Here is a 15,200-nt window from a genome sequence, read left to right as displayed (position 1 = left end):
CTTCTATGTCAAAGTCAGTGGTTCAGAATTTTAAAAGATTTAGAAGGGTCAACCTACATTTAATTCCAAATACACAATTCTAAATTCAAGTAGGCCATATGATTATGTAAGTACCATTCAAATTAAGAAGTTAAGAAGCTCTCCCTATTGAGGAGTCTATCAAGGTGAGAAGTCTCCTGCGTCAAGAACTCTCTTGTCGTCGCTGCGCCGCCGCTCCGATGGAGACTATGGTTGATCTCATCTCACAAGTTACGTTAGATGATGAAGCATCCTCTGGTCTGGTTTTTCAACAGGAAGATGTCCACACTGTTACGAGGGCGAGCTCGTGGAGCCTGGTAGGATGTTTTCTTACAGTTCACAGCATTAAGGTTCAGTATATGAAGAACGTAATGGCTGACCTATGGTACCCCTCAAAAGGCCTGGTTATTGTAGAGCTGGCTCCGAATCTTTTTCGATTCGATTTTTTCCATCCCAGGGAACGGGACAGGGTTGTCAGTGGGGGAGCATGGACTTTCGAGCAAAAGTTACTACTCCTAGCACCATTACCACCAGAACATGACCCTTTTACTATCGCTCTGGACAAAGTTGATTTCTGGGTCCAGGTTTACGAACTCCCCGTGGGGTTTATGTCCGAAAAAGTGGCAGCCAGTGTTGGAAATTATCTAGGGAAATACGTTGAGTCGGATCCGAACAACTTCACAGGAGTGGACAGGACGTATATGCACATTCGTGTTTCAATTGATGTGAACAACCCTGTGAAATGCAAGATCCAAATTAGCAAAGTGGGTGGAAAGGTTTCCTGGATCCTTTTCCGCTATGAAAGGCTCCCTAACTTTTGCTTCTACTGCGGGAGGATTGGCCACTCCGATAAATTTTGAGAGGCTTTTGGATGTTTTTAACCTAGAGCAAGCAGTGAGAGCCTACAGTGTGTCCCTACGAGCCCCAACTAGACGCAGTGCCCAACAGATTCAGTCCAGGTTCCTCCTTTCTTCTCCGCCTGTTGTGCATCCGGCTACAGAAACCTTAGCGGCTACTACTAAGGAATCTGAACAATCTGATTCCTCTCTAATTCTTCATCCGGGACAGATACCTGAAGTTGTTACTGCTCCAATGACGATGGTAACTTCCATAATACAAACAGAAGGGGGATTTGCGCAGGGGAATGAGACCAGTAAGGGTGAAGGTATTACCATTTCTAAACCTAAAAGACGTCGACAGGATGATATGGATACAGTCAAGGGAAGTACAGTTGGTGCTGACAGTAAACCGATGGATTGTGAGGAGTCAATCAGTTCAAAAAACATTTCAAAGGCGGGTACTGGTCCCCAGGCCCGCCTAGATCAATGAGTACGCTAAGCTGGAACTGTCGGGGCGCGGGCAACCCTCAGACAGTTCGAATGATTGTGGAACTGGTGTCCAAATTTAAGCCCGATTTTTTTATTTTTAATGGAAGTTAAATGTAATCGTAGTAAGGTTGATTTAATAAAGAAGAAGATTGGTTATGTTGGTGTGTGTTTTGTGGAATCTATTAACTTTGGGGGAGGTCTAGCTCTCTTCTGGAAACTCAATAATACTGCTCAATTAATCCATTTTTCAAGAAACTACATTGATGTCATTGTCACCATAGGAAACAACAATCCTTGGCGTCTGACAGGTTTCTATGGGTTTCTTGAGCGCACAAGAAGGAGGGACTCGTGGGACCTTCTTACTCATCTCTCCACTATTTCCCCACTACCTTGGGTCATAATTGGAGATTTTAATGATATCCTCTGTCAGGCTGGCAAACAAGGCGGACGGCGCCATGCTCCGACTCTTTTGCGTGGCTTCAATTCAGCTGTGGACTCTTGTGGTTTGTCGAAGATTCCAATGGTAGGTCACCATTTTACATGGGAACGATGTAGGGGAAGCGATCAGTTTATGGAAGAAAAACTTGACAGGGCCTTAGCAACTGATAGTTGGCACTCGGCTTTCTCGATGGCTAAAGTGGTGAATGAAGAGGTCAGCTGCTCGGACCACTCAACCATATTTTTGTCTCTCTATCAACAAGGGCTCGGTTTTGCCAGGACTTTTCGTTTTGAGAATTCTTGGTTGCAGGAACCAGATTGTCGTGAAAAGATTGTCAGCTCCTGGATAGACCGTGCAGACCGTAGCCTTCCATCGCAGCTGCAGGCTTGCGGGGAGTCACTGCTCCACTGGGGGGACGCCCTTCGTAACCAGTTTAAACGGAAGCTGGATGAAGTCCGAGGGATTCTAAAACATACGAAGAGGAGACAGGACTTGGGCTCCCAACAGCAATACAGTGATGCATTGGCTCGATTGGATCTCTTGCTGCTACAGCGCGACACCTATTGGAAGCAACGAGCCAAACAACTATGGCTCTCAATCGGCAATACGAATTCTAAATATTTTCATATGGCAGCAACTAACAGACGAAAGAAGAATATACTCTCCCAACTGAAGGATTCACAGGGCAACTGGAGAACTTGGGATACATGTCTTGATCTTATTCTCCTTGATTACTATAATTCAATATTTTCTTCTGATACTTGCTGCTTGGAGCCTATCCTTTCACATGTAACACAAAAACTGTCAAGTGAACAAAACGAGGAACTACTTAACCGTTCAAGGCTGAGGAAATTAAAGCTGTTGTCTTTACAATGCATCCTGATAAGAGCCCTGGTCCAGATGGCTTTAATCCTTGTTTTTATCAAAAGTTCTGGGATGTTGTTGGGGATAAAGTCACTAAATCTTGCCTCACATGGTTAAACAATGGCTCATTCCCTACTGAGGTTTATGAAACTACACTTGTCATGATCCCTAAGAAATCGACACCTGAATTTGCTGCTGACCTGCGTCCTATAGCCTTGTGCAATGTCATTTACAAGATCTTGTCTAAAGTAATTGCCAACAGAATGAAAGAGATCCTACCAATGATTATCTCTGACACCCAGAGTGCGTTCATACCTGGTAGACTGATCATTGACAATGTAATGCTTGCCTTTGAGGTTAACCACTTCCTACACAGAAAGACCCAGGGTAAAGTGGGCTATGCTTCACTGACATTAGATATGGCAAAAGCTTATGACAGGGTGGAATGGGCTTTCCTTGAGTAGATGATGCTGAAATTGGGCTTTAATGTCAGGTGGGTCAATCTAGTCATGGAATGCGTTACTAAAGCCAGATATCATATCGTCAACGGGAGACACACTGTGGGTCCAATTGTCCCTCAATATGGACTCAGGCAAGGTGATCCTATCTCTCCTTATCTATTTTTGATCTGTGCTGAGGGTTTGTCAGCGACTATATCAGCAATGGAAAATCAAGGATCTATCCATGGGTGTTTGGTTGCGCGTTAGGCTCCTCCGATTTTCCACCTCTTTTTTGCTGATGACAGCTACTTGTTCTTCAGGGCAAACTCCACTGAATGTTCTGCAATTAAGTTATGTCTGTGGCAGTATGAAAAAGCCTCGGGTCAGAAAGTGAACTACCATAAATCCTCAATCACGTTTAGCAGAAACGTCTCCCCTGTTACTAAGAATGCTATTAGTACTATGCTCGGTGTTAGCGAATCACTAGCCCCGGGTAAGTATCTTGGGCTCCCTTCGCTTATTGGCAGGAGGAAAGTGGAGATATTCGGCTATCTAGAAGAGTTGTTTAAGAACAAGATTAGCAATTGGAAGTCCAGATTCCTTTCCAAAGCTGGTAAAGAGGTGCTTATAAAGTCAGTCTTACAGGCTTTACCTGCTTATGCGATGAGTCTTTTCCTTATCCTAGAGCTACTATGTGCTGATCTTGAAAGAATGCTTAATTCCTTCTGGTGGGGTTCTGATGATGGTGGGGGACAGAAGATTCATTGGCAGTCATGGGAGAGACTGTGTATACCCAAGAAGCTTGGTGGAATGGGGTTTAAAAGGTTGAGACATTTCAATCTCGCGCTCATTGCAAAACAAGCTTGGCGTATGCTCACCAACCCTGACTCGCTAGTAGCCCGGGTGTTCAAAGCCCGATATTTCCCTGAATCGTCAATCCTCAATGCTGAACTGAAATCAAATCCTAGTTTCATCTGGCGCAGTATCCTTTCGGCCCTCCCGCTTCTTCGTTCGGGTGCCCGAAGGCTGGTGGGTGACGGCGTTTCGATAAACATCTGGAATGACCCCTGGCTTCCGGACGCAATTAACCCATTTGTTGATAGCATTCCTCCGTCTGACCTTGCGGAAGCTACTGTTGCTAATCTGCATGTGAGCCCAACCGGGTCGTGGGACTGGGATATTCTAAGTGATTTGCTATCTGTCAGAGATTGCAATATTATCCGGCAAATCGCTCAGAGTAACAGACATGTACAAGATAGCTGGTGGTGGCTGTTTGAGCGCGGTGGCTCTTATTTTGTGCGAAGTGGTTGTAAGTGCAGTAACAACGTGTCTGAACTGGAAACGCAACAAAATAAGGGTTTCTGGAATAGCATATGGAGTTTACACACCCCCCCTAAAGTTCGCAATTTTATCTGGAGAGCTGCTGCTGGATGCTTAGCGACCCGTCAGACTCTGGTTTGTCGAAGAGTGCAAATTCCTAGCTCCTGTCCGCGGTGTGGTGAGGACCCGGAAAACATTGAACATGCGTTATTCCTGTGCGTTGCGGCTAAGAGTGTATGTTGTTTTTCCGAAATTGGCGACTTAAGCGGATCGGCTCTGTCGTTTGTTGAGTTCTGGGCAGATCTACAACGACACTGCAACTCAAAGAATTTGGCGATTGCATCCACTTTATGCTGGGCTATTTGGAATGACCGCAATCTATGGGTCTGGGAACAACGCTCGACTCCTCCAGGGATCACGTTCAGTGACGCTACAGCCTTTCTGAGCAGCTGGCAGTAGGCTCGGCCGCTAAATCACCAGTCGATAGCAAACCAGGCCCCTGTCTCCTGGAAAGTTCCTCTGTCCGACTTCCTGAAACTGAACACTGATGCGGCAATTTTTGAAGGTAGAGGCTGCTCCAGCTATGGCTTTATTCTGAGAAATAGCAGGGGCGACTTCCAGGCAGCGAGAAATGGTCTGATTGATAATATTCTTGACCCCTTGCTTGCAGAATGCCTTAACTGTCGTGAGGCTCTCAGTTGGCTTAAGACATCGGGTTTCAACAATGTTCAACTGGAAATGGATTCACAACTACTAGTTATAGCTTTGAATAGTTCTAATGAGTTGGCTTCCCCTTTTGGCATTCTAGTTAATGATTGTAAAGCTCTATTAGCAGAGCTAGCTATTGGATCTGTTCTTTTTACTAAACGGTCTGCGAATTAGGCGGCTCATATGTTAGCGAGAATGGATGATTCCGAGTCTGACCGTGGGGAGTGGGTACATGTGTCTTCTTCGCCATCCCAAACCGATGAAAGTGGCATTACCGCCAAGTCTTGAGAGAGAAAAGACAGTGGTTTATAGAGAGAGAAAGAAGAGATTATGTTTGTAGAGAGAGAAAAGACGGTGGTTTATAGAGAGAAGAGATTACGTTTCGTTCAACTTTTGAAGAATTAGTGTCTGCGGAAGAGGATTAAGATGGAAAGCCCAAAAAATGAGAAAGAAAAAAAATCTAACAATTGAACTGTTGCGATATCGCATTTGTGACGAACTCATCACAAATGCGACAACAGTTGTCGCATTTGTGACAAAATTTATCGCATCTGCGACAAAATTACTCCTGCCGCAGTTGTGACAGCGCAGATGCGGCAACTGTTGTCGCATTTGTGACGAGATGAGATAAATTTCGTCACAAATTCGACAACAATGGAGGAAATTGAAACGATACTGTTACAGATGAAGAAAGAGGCAAAACGAGCGAGAAAAGCAGACGTATAAGCTAAAATCATACCATTTCTACGGGAAAGCTTCATTTATTTTGTGTTTCCTTTCCAAAATTTAGAATACTTCAATAATCTCAAAAATCGTTAACGATTGGTATCAGAAATTGAAAAAGATGAACAGAAGAAGAAGCGGGAGTAGGAGCAGAAGCAGAAGTCGAATGGAACTAGGGGTATATTTGTCCAAAAGGGATAAAAGTGTCTAATTTGGTGAGATAAAAAGTGGGTCAAATATGTTAATGGACCCTTTCAGTTTGACTAAATTTATAATTTGCTCTATAATATATGAGTATATTTATCAATTTTATGAGAAAATTTGGATAAAAACTTTCTATAAGTGCAAAGAATTTTATTAAGCAAATTTTACTTAAACAAAAGATTGACAAGTATATAATTCATAATTTAATTTTTCTTATCTTTTATTTATAAATTTCTTATATAAAATAATTATTTATTAAATTTTAAATTTTTTAGAATATTGTTTTGTGATGGATGAATCCTATCATTCTTATTGATGAATAATAAATTTCCAAAAGGTTTATATACTATGTGGTTGATTTATAATAGGTTCTTTTTGTCCTAATCCATCACCAGCTCTTTAAATTTTCCCATAATAACAAATTGAAAGTTTAAGTGTTTCATCAGTTTGAACTTGATTATTTTGTATCACCAACTCTCTAAATTTGTCCATGAAAATATAATAGCTCCTTGAACTTAATAAGTGTCTCACCAACTCCATAAGCTTGTGTATTCCGTAACAACTAAATACAAAAACATATTAAATCTAAATTCTAAAAATACATCTTCATCTATTCGAGAGATAATTTTTTGTCTTCTCCTACCTTTCAACATATTATAAGAGTTAGTGTTGCACGTTTGAGAGGTCGAATGGATGAGGATATTGAGAGTTAGTATTATGGTTTTTGTATTTAATTGTTACTGAATAAGTAAGTTTAGGAGTTGGTGAGATACTTATAAAGTTCAGGGAGCTAATATACTTCTATGGACAAGTTTAAGGAGTTGGTGATATGGAATAATCAAGTTCAATGAGCTGATGAGACCAAACTTAAGAATATTATTTCTTATTTTTGACAAAGTATGTTATTAATAATCTATTCTCTTTTAGATTATACGTTTATAATGCTATTTTTAAATAATTTATTATGTTTGTGAGTTTTGATTTTATTTTACTGTGTCATTATATTATATTAATAGATTAATGTCAAAAAAAAAAAAATCATGCAGTTTTATGTTTTTACAAATTGATCACTATGGTTATTTTCGGAGTAAAAGAAACATTGTGGCTTGCTTTGTGAGGATCATAACTGTCGTATATCAGTTTATCGACATAGTCCCTTCCATGTATCATAATACAAATCTTATACTTAACATGATCTGTAATATGGTTTTTCATGATGGTCCATAATAATTCCTTTGTTAGAGACTATATCATATTTAATTGACATAATGCATTCATGTATATATGCTAATCATAATAAATAGGATTCATAAAATTTATATCAGAAACAATAAGTAAATAAGCTCAGAGTGTTAAATACAGTATAACATAAGACATAATTATAACTTCATTAATGATATTCGATAATCCTAATTCTTTCAATATGTTCACTGAATATCTTAGGGGATAATCATTTTGTCAACGGATCCACAACCAAAACATTTGTGTTAATATGTTCGATTAACACCCTTTATTTCTGAACTTCTTTTTGAACAACAAGGTATTTAATTTTCATATATTTAGCACCTTGTTAATACCAAAGAAAGTTGCTGAATTTTCACAATAAATTTTCAGCAGCTTGGCAATACTGTCAATAATTCCAAGTCCTGAAATAAAGTCTCACAACCATTATCCAGGAATCCTAGCCTTAAAGAATGCCACGAACTCAACTTCCATAATGGACGTAGCAATTAGTGATTCCTTTACTTTTTCATGAAATTGCTCCTCCAACTAATTGAAACAAATACCCAAATATACATTTTCTCGTATCTACACATCCACCATAATCTAAATCTGAATATCCAATCACCTAGAGATGATCAAATCTCTTATAAGTGAGGATACGATCATTCGTTCCTTGAAGATACATAAACACTTTCATTGCAGCTTTCTAATTATCTAATCTTGGGTTACTTTGATACCTTCCCAACATTCCGACAGCAAAACTGATGTCTGGCCTAGTACAAGTCTATGCATATATCGAGCTTCCAATAACAGATGCATAAGGAATGTTTTCCATTTGATTGTGTTCCATTTCATTCTTTGGACATTGAACGAGACTAAATTTATCTCATTTCTGAATTGGAACTACATTTGCAAAACATTTTTTCCATCTTGAATCTCTCTAGAATCTTTTTAATATATGCTTTCTGAGATAATCACAATAATCCTTATGATCTATCACGAAATATTTCTATTTCAATCACATAGGATGCATGACCCTTGTCTTTCATTTCAAAGCTCTCAGAGAGAAATTCTTTGGTTTGACGTAATAAACCAGGATCGTTTGTTTGCAAGCAAAATATCATCAGAGCTAGAATTATAAACTTACTCCCATTCATCTTGAGATATATATATCGATCAACGATGTTTTTCTTAAATCCAAAAGATATAATGGTATCATTGAACTTAAGATACCATTGTCAGGAAGCTTGTTTTAGCGCATGTATTGACTTCTTAAGTTTACACACCATATTTTCTTTTCATTCAACAACAAATCCTTCTAGTTGATCTATATAAACATCTCCATCTAAATTCTTATTTAGAAAAGCGATTTTCACAACCATTTGATGAAGCTCCAAGTCATATTGAGCTACCAATGCCATAATAATTCTAAATGAGTCCTTTAAACACATGTGAAAAGGTCCCTTTAAAGTCAATAAAACCTTTGGCAAGGAGTCTGACCTTGTAACATTCAATATTTCCATTCAAGTCACGTTTAGTCTTAACGACCCACTTACACCCAACTCGTTAGCAACCTGGCAATTCAGCAAGGTCCCAAACTTTGTTGTGTGATCAATCGATTTCATCTCTTTGTAATGGCATTTAACCACTTAGTAGAATTGTCACTTCCTATAGCTTGTGAAAATAAAGTTGGATCATTATTGATTCTTTCATCAAATTCTGACTCAAAGCATATAAACTACATAATCATCAGAAATGGTAGATCTCTTTTCCCTTACAGATCTTCTTAACATTATTTCTTCTGGTTCATCGTATTTGTAATGGTGGACATCCAAGTGGAAGTGTTATGAAATAATCCATATAATGCATTCAATGGATGTGCACCAACAACAAAACATGCGTTAATCTTGCACATGCTACAAATAAAGAAAGTGTAAATTAGAACCATACATTTTAATAGAAAATATAAACCCCATTTATTTATATAAAAAATTGGCTAAGAGAAAACATTTTGATGGAAAATAAAATATTTTCCTATCAGTATGTGTTGGACTACTTTCTCAAAAAGTCAACATTAGATGTTAATCACGCTATCTCCCAAATGTTAGATTCGTATACTTTAAATCCGACTCTTTATATATATATATATATATATATATATATATGATGATGATTCGCGAAGCCAACTGGGCCGAATCCAAAACACGGGCCCAACCCACGGTAACTTAAGCCCATGGTTCAAGTTGAATGAGCTCCTAATAAAGGAAAGCCCGGAATCCTAATAAATACACTAAAACCACCCATTCAGAGAAACGGTTATAAGGGACCACGTACATGACTACGTGGGGGACGTGGCACAGGAGGAGTAACCGCCGAAGGCGGTTACCTAAAGGTGCTTATAAAAGAAATAAGGAAGCTAGGAGAGAGGTAGTTTTTCACATCTTTTCCTATATACACGACTATCGATTTACTAAATTCCATATAAAACTGACTTGATCGTCGGAGAGTTTTCTCGGAGATCCTGTCTCCGGTTTTGTTTTGCAGGTTATTACTACGAGAATCATCCAATCAAATTCGGCAAGTTATCAATTGGTGCGGTGAACGTGGACCTTTTTTACCAACATCTGGTTAAAGGTACACCAGGAACATGTCAGAACCATCACGAACAACCGGAGTTACAACCAGATCAACTAGTATGAACTCAAGAGGTCCACGGACCGTGAGTTCGCAGCCTGCGAGTACACAGTCTGTGATACCCAGCTCGTCGAATCCTTCAGGACAGTTGAGTCCATTATTGGAGGTCCAAGTGCAAACTGAGATGGAGATGTCGAATAGTGAGTTCGTGCAAATGGCAGGACAGGTCTTGGCTACGAATATGAGCCAAGCGGCTGGAGATCGAATGATTAGTTTATTAACTGCAATCGCTGATCACAATACCACCGTGAAGGCTGCCCCTCCAGAACCCGTTGTCACCTCGACACAACCATCAACTATTCCTGCCATATCTACGCTTCCGCAGTCGTCTCGAGAGACAATTCGGGTGGGTCAGAGTAGTCGCATGACACCACATAGCAATCCAGGCAACTACTCGCACCAAGATCCTAATATGACGATCCATCCGACCTGGCAAGCATCCCAACCGATGTCAGGAATGCAAGGAATTTTTCCGCTACAACAAACGGAGCCCATAACTGGAGCGAATATGTCTGGGCGGGAGCACACTTGGAATTTTGATCCAATAACTGGACAACGGTTAGACCCACAACGAGAACAAATGTCAACACAGTATGGCAGGTGGATATCACCCAGAATTCACCAGCAGCGGATGGAAGAAGTTCGGCGGGAATCCAATACTGAATTGGAAGATCAACTGCGAAACATGATGGAACGAATGGGGTACACTCCTAGGGCGAGAGCAGTGGTGCAGAGTGATTCGCCTTTTGCCCCATCGTTGCGAGAATTTATTCCAGATCACAGAATAAAAGCACCGGCGATACCTAAATACTATGGGGATCCAAATTCTGACCCTGAGGCGCATGTCAGGAACTATAGAGAGTTAATGGATGTTGCAGGAGCAAGCGAGAGCATAATTTGTCGATTGTTCTCGACCACTTTGGGTGGAGCAGCATCCGACTGGTTCCGATCTCTACCCACCGAATCCATTCACAACTGGACTCAGTACAGTCGTGATTTCTGTGCAAAGTTTGTAGGTTGTAAAGCAGCGGACGTGACGGACAGACAGCTAAAAGAGATCAAACAGAGAAATTACACGTCGCTGAGGGAATTTGTCGTGGCATTTAATGATATCCTGGTGCGGTTGCAGAATCCAGATATCGTGAGCATTCGCAACATAATGGCAGATGGAACCACAAACTGGAGCATGCGGGAGGAAATCATTCGCAATAAGCCACATACAGTGGCCGAACTAATGAAAATAGCAAAGGAATTCATGGAGGTGGATGATGTTAACAGGGAGCATAGAGCTCAAACCAGGCGAGAGAGAGATGCGGCTAGATCCACTTCAGACAATCGGCGCCATCAAAATCAAACCCAATCCAAGGGTAATTTTGTCCGAAAAAGTGATCGCTCCTTTCAAGGAGGGGAATATCAAACACCATTGAACACGACTCGCCATGAGGTGTTACTTTGGATTGAAAAGAACCCCTTAAAGAAAGATGTGAAGTTTCCCGAGGCGAAAGGTCGAACCAGTTTGGGGCGGTATCCTAATAAATACTGCAGGTTCCACAGATTGAATGGTCATGATACGAATGATTGCTACGAATTGAAAAGGGAGATCGAAAAGCTGATCGAGAGAGGCAAGCTAAGTCAATTTGTTAGAAAAGAAGCGACTGATGACAAAACAATAGTCCCACATGAAACAGAAGCAAGACCAGAAAAGAAGCAGAAAAAGGGAGTGATTAACGTAATAGCTGGCGGAATCTATGAGCCCCCAACAAAAAGATCTCGCCGTGAACAGCGAAAAAGCAACACAAGTAGGGGGGATGCCCTCAATTATCCATTTGCGCGAATCACGGAGCCGCATGCAGATGCGTTGGTGATCACGGTGGCCATTGAAGGATGGTACATCAAGCGGGTCCTTGTAGATACAGGCAGTTCTTGCAATGTTGTTACTCGAACTGCATTCAACCAGTTGGGGATTCATGATGAGCGAGTAGAACATACTTTCATGGATGTAATTGGTTTTGGAGGTCAATCATCTCAAACCAGTGGACAGGTTGTGCTGGAGACAGAAATGGGCGATAAGAACCTAAAGTGGAGAGGGGATCTGGAATTTGCAATTGTGGATCTTCCGTTGGCCTATAATATAATTCTGGGGCGTCCGTTTCTATCAGAAATGGAGTCGCTCATTTCGATGAAGCATTTGACATTGCACCTTCCAACGCATCAAGGGCGAGTGGTTATTGAGGGTGATCAGCTTACATCTCAACAAGTTTATACAATATCGCTTGAAAAAAAGCCCGATGAAGAAGATAAAGTTGACGAGAAGTTGCCAGCCGAGGCGTTGGGAGAAACAGAGTTATTCGCCATTTCAGATGACAAGAAAGTAAGGATAGCAGCAGAACTATCAGAAGAAATGAAGAAGGCCATTACCGACGTGTTGATCCAATGCGAGTCGGCATTCGCCGCACCAGATGAAGTGCTGAAGGGGATAAGCCCAGAAATAGCAACACATCGACTGAATGTGGATAAAAGTGCAACCCCGGTGCGGCAGAAAAAGAGGGGGCATGCGCCAGAACGACAGAAGGCGATTGAAAAAGCAGTAGCAGATTTGCTAAAATCAGATGCAATCCGAGAGGTCACCTATCCAGAATGGCTAGCCAATGTAGTATTGGTTAAAAAGCCAAATGGAACATACAGAATGTGTGTAGACTTCAAAGATTTGAATAAAGCCTGTCCGAAGGATATGTACCCGCTACCTAACATTGATATATTGGTAGATGGGACTGCGGGATTTGAAGCTTTGTCATTCACTGATGTGAAATCCAGTTACCACCAGATACCAATGGAGAAAGCGGATGAGATCAAGACGTCATTCATAACTCATCAGGCGACTTATTGCTTCAAGGTGATGCCCTTTAGACTGAAAAATGCGGGAGCAACATATCAGCGGATGATGAACAAGATATTTTCAGACAAATCAGGTGAGAACTTCTCGATTTATGTAGATGACATGATCATTAAAAGCAAAAAAATGCAAGATCATCCGCAGGATATTAAAGAAATTCTGGAAGTACTAATCAAATATGGCCTCAAATTAAACCCGGAGAAATGCACGTTTGGAGCGAGAGCAGGAAAATTCCTGGGTTTTATTGTTAGTGGCAAGGGAGTTGAGGCGAATCCTGAGAAGGTTAAGGCGGTGATGGAGATGAAGACTCCAAGGAGCATAAGAGAAGTACAACGACTCAATGGGCGGTTGGTGGCATTAGGGCGATTCATATCATGCTCTGCTAGAAGATGTCTACCTTTCTACAATGCCATCAAAAAATCTAAGTCCTTCGAGTGGACTCCGGATTGTCAAGAAGCATTCGAGGGGATAAAGCGATTACTATGTTATCCGCCCTTGATGATCAGGCCAGTGGATGGAGAAGATTTATTTCTTTATGTATCCGTCACCAGCACGATGATATGAACCGTAATGGTGCGAGAAGAAGAAGGGCAACAGTATCCGGTGTACTATGTGAGTAAAGTCTTAAAGGATGCAGAACTTCGATATTCGAGGTTAGATAAAATGGCTCTCGCGGTGATAACCACGGCGGCTAGGTTAAAGCCATACTTCCAGGCGCATACTATTATTGTGAGAACTGGCATTCCAATACGAAAGGTATTGCAGAAACCTGACGCATCCGGAAGATTAATGGAATGGTCAATTCGCTTGGGAGAATTCGACATTCGTTATGAAGGAAGACCACCTTAAAAAGTCAAGTACTTGCCGATTTCGTGAATGAGTTCACGTGGGATGAAAACGAATGTCCAAAAGTACAAAAAGAAGAGTGGAGTATGTTCACAGATGGAGCATTATCCGCAAATGGGGCTGGACTGGGAGTCGTTATCAAAGGTCCGGACGTTATTCGCCTGTACTATGCAGCAAAGTTAACATTCAAAACTACTAACAATGCTGCAGAATATGAGGCAATGATATGCGGATTGAAATTGATTAACGAGCTTATGCCAGAAAGAGTGGTAATCTACAGCGACTCTAAGCTTATGATAAATCAGATCACAAAGAATTATCTGGTGAAACAGGAAGATCTGGTCAAATATCATCAGGTTGTTAGTAGATTGACACAGGAGTTAACACATAAAGGAATCGTCTGGGAGATGGTGCATGTTCCAAGGGGCCAGAATAAGAAGGCTGACGAGTTGGCAAAAGCGACAGCAAGTAGGGACCCATGGAGCCAAAAAGCATGTAATTTGGAAATAAGGTCGTCACCAGCATTCGAAGCCGACTAGATTATGGTTATCGAAGAGCTAGAAGATGATGAAGATTGGCGGATGCCCATTCGCCAATATCTGGAAAATGGAGATTTGCCGGTTGATAAAAGTTTGGCCAGAAAGCTAATTGGGCAATCAGCGAGATACTCAATTCGAGATGGGACTTTGTACCGGAAATCGTATACATGTCCATGGCTGAAATGTATTAGCCGCAACGAAGGAGATTACGTGCTGAGAGAACTCCATGTAGGAATTTGTGGTGCATATGAGGCATCCGCAACATTGGCAAGAAAAGTCAAGTTGATGGGATATTATTGGCCAAAGGTGGTGGAGGATTCCCAGAAAATGGTAGCGGAATGTCGCAGCTGTCAAATCCATACGAATGAAAAGCATGTCCCTGGAGCCGAACAAGTCACTATAATGACGGCGTGGCCATTCGCGACGTGGGGGATCGATATAGTGGGCCCATTCCCAGAAGCAACAAGGAAAAGGAAGTACTTGGTAGTCGCGGTGGACCACTTCAGCAAATGGGTAGAAGCAGAGGCAGTAACCGCTCAAACGCCTAAGCGAATGATCGAGTTCTTACGAGAGAACATTATCATGCGGTTTGGAATCCCGCAAATGCTCATAACCGATAATGGTACCCAGTTCAACTATGTCAAATTCAAAGCATATTGCGAAAGCATGGGGATCAAGAATCATTTTTCCTCCGTAAATCATCCCCAATCGAATGGTATGACAGAGGTTACCAACAGAGCCATGATTCAGGGCATCAAGAAGCGACTCGGTGATAAGAAAACGGGTTGGGTGGATGAGATACCGCATATGTTATGGGCATACAGAACTTCGGTGAAAGCAGCGACAGGCGAAACACCCTTCTCGCTGGTTTATAGGGCCGAAGCAGTTCTTCCTGTTGAAGTCAAGTCACCTACAGACAGGGTGATTTATTACTGCACCACCCAAAATCCTATCAATGTT

The sequence above is a fragment of the Euphorbia lathyris genome, chromosome 10, assembly GCF_963576675.1.
Source record: "Euphorbia lathyris chromosome 10, ddEupLath1.1, whole genome shotgun sequence".
NCBI lineage: Eukaryota > Viridiplantae > Streptophyta > Magnoliopsida > Malpighiales > Euphorbiaceae > Euphorbia > Euphorbia lathyris.
Note: the sequence above shows the minus strand (reverse complement) of the source record.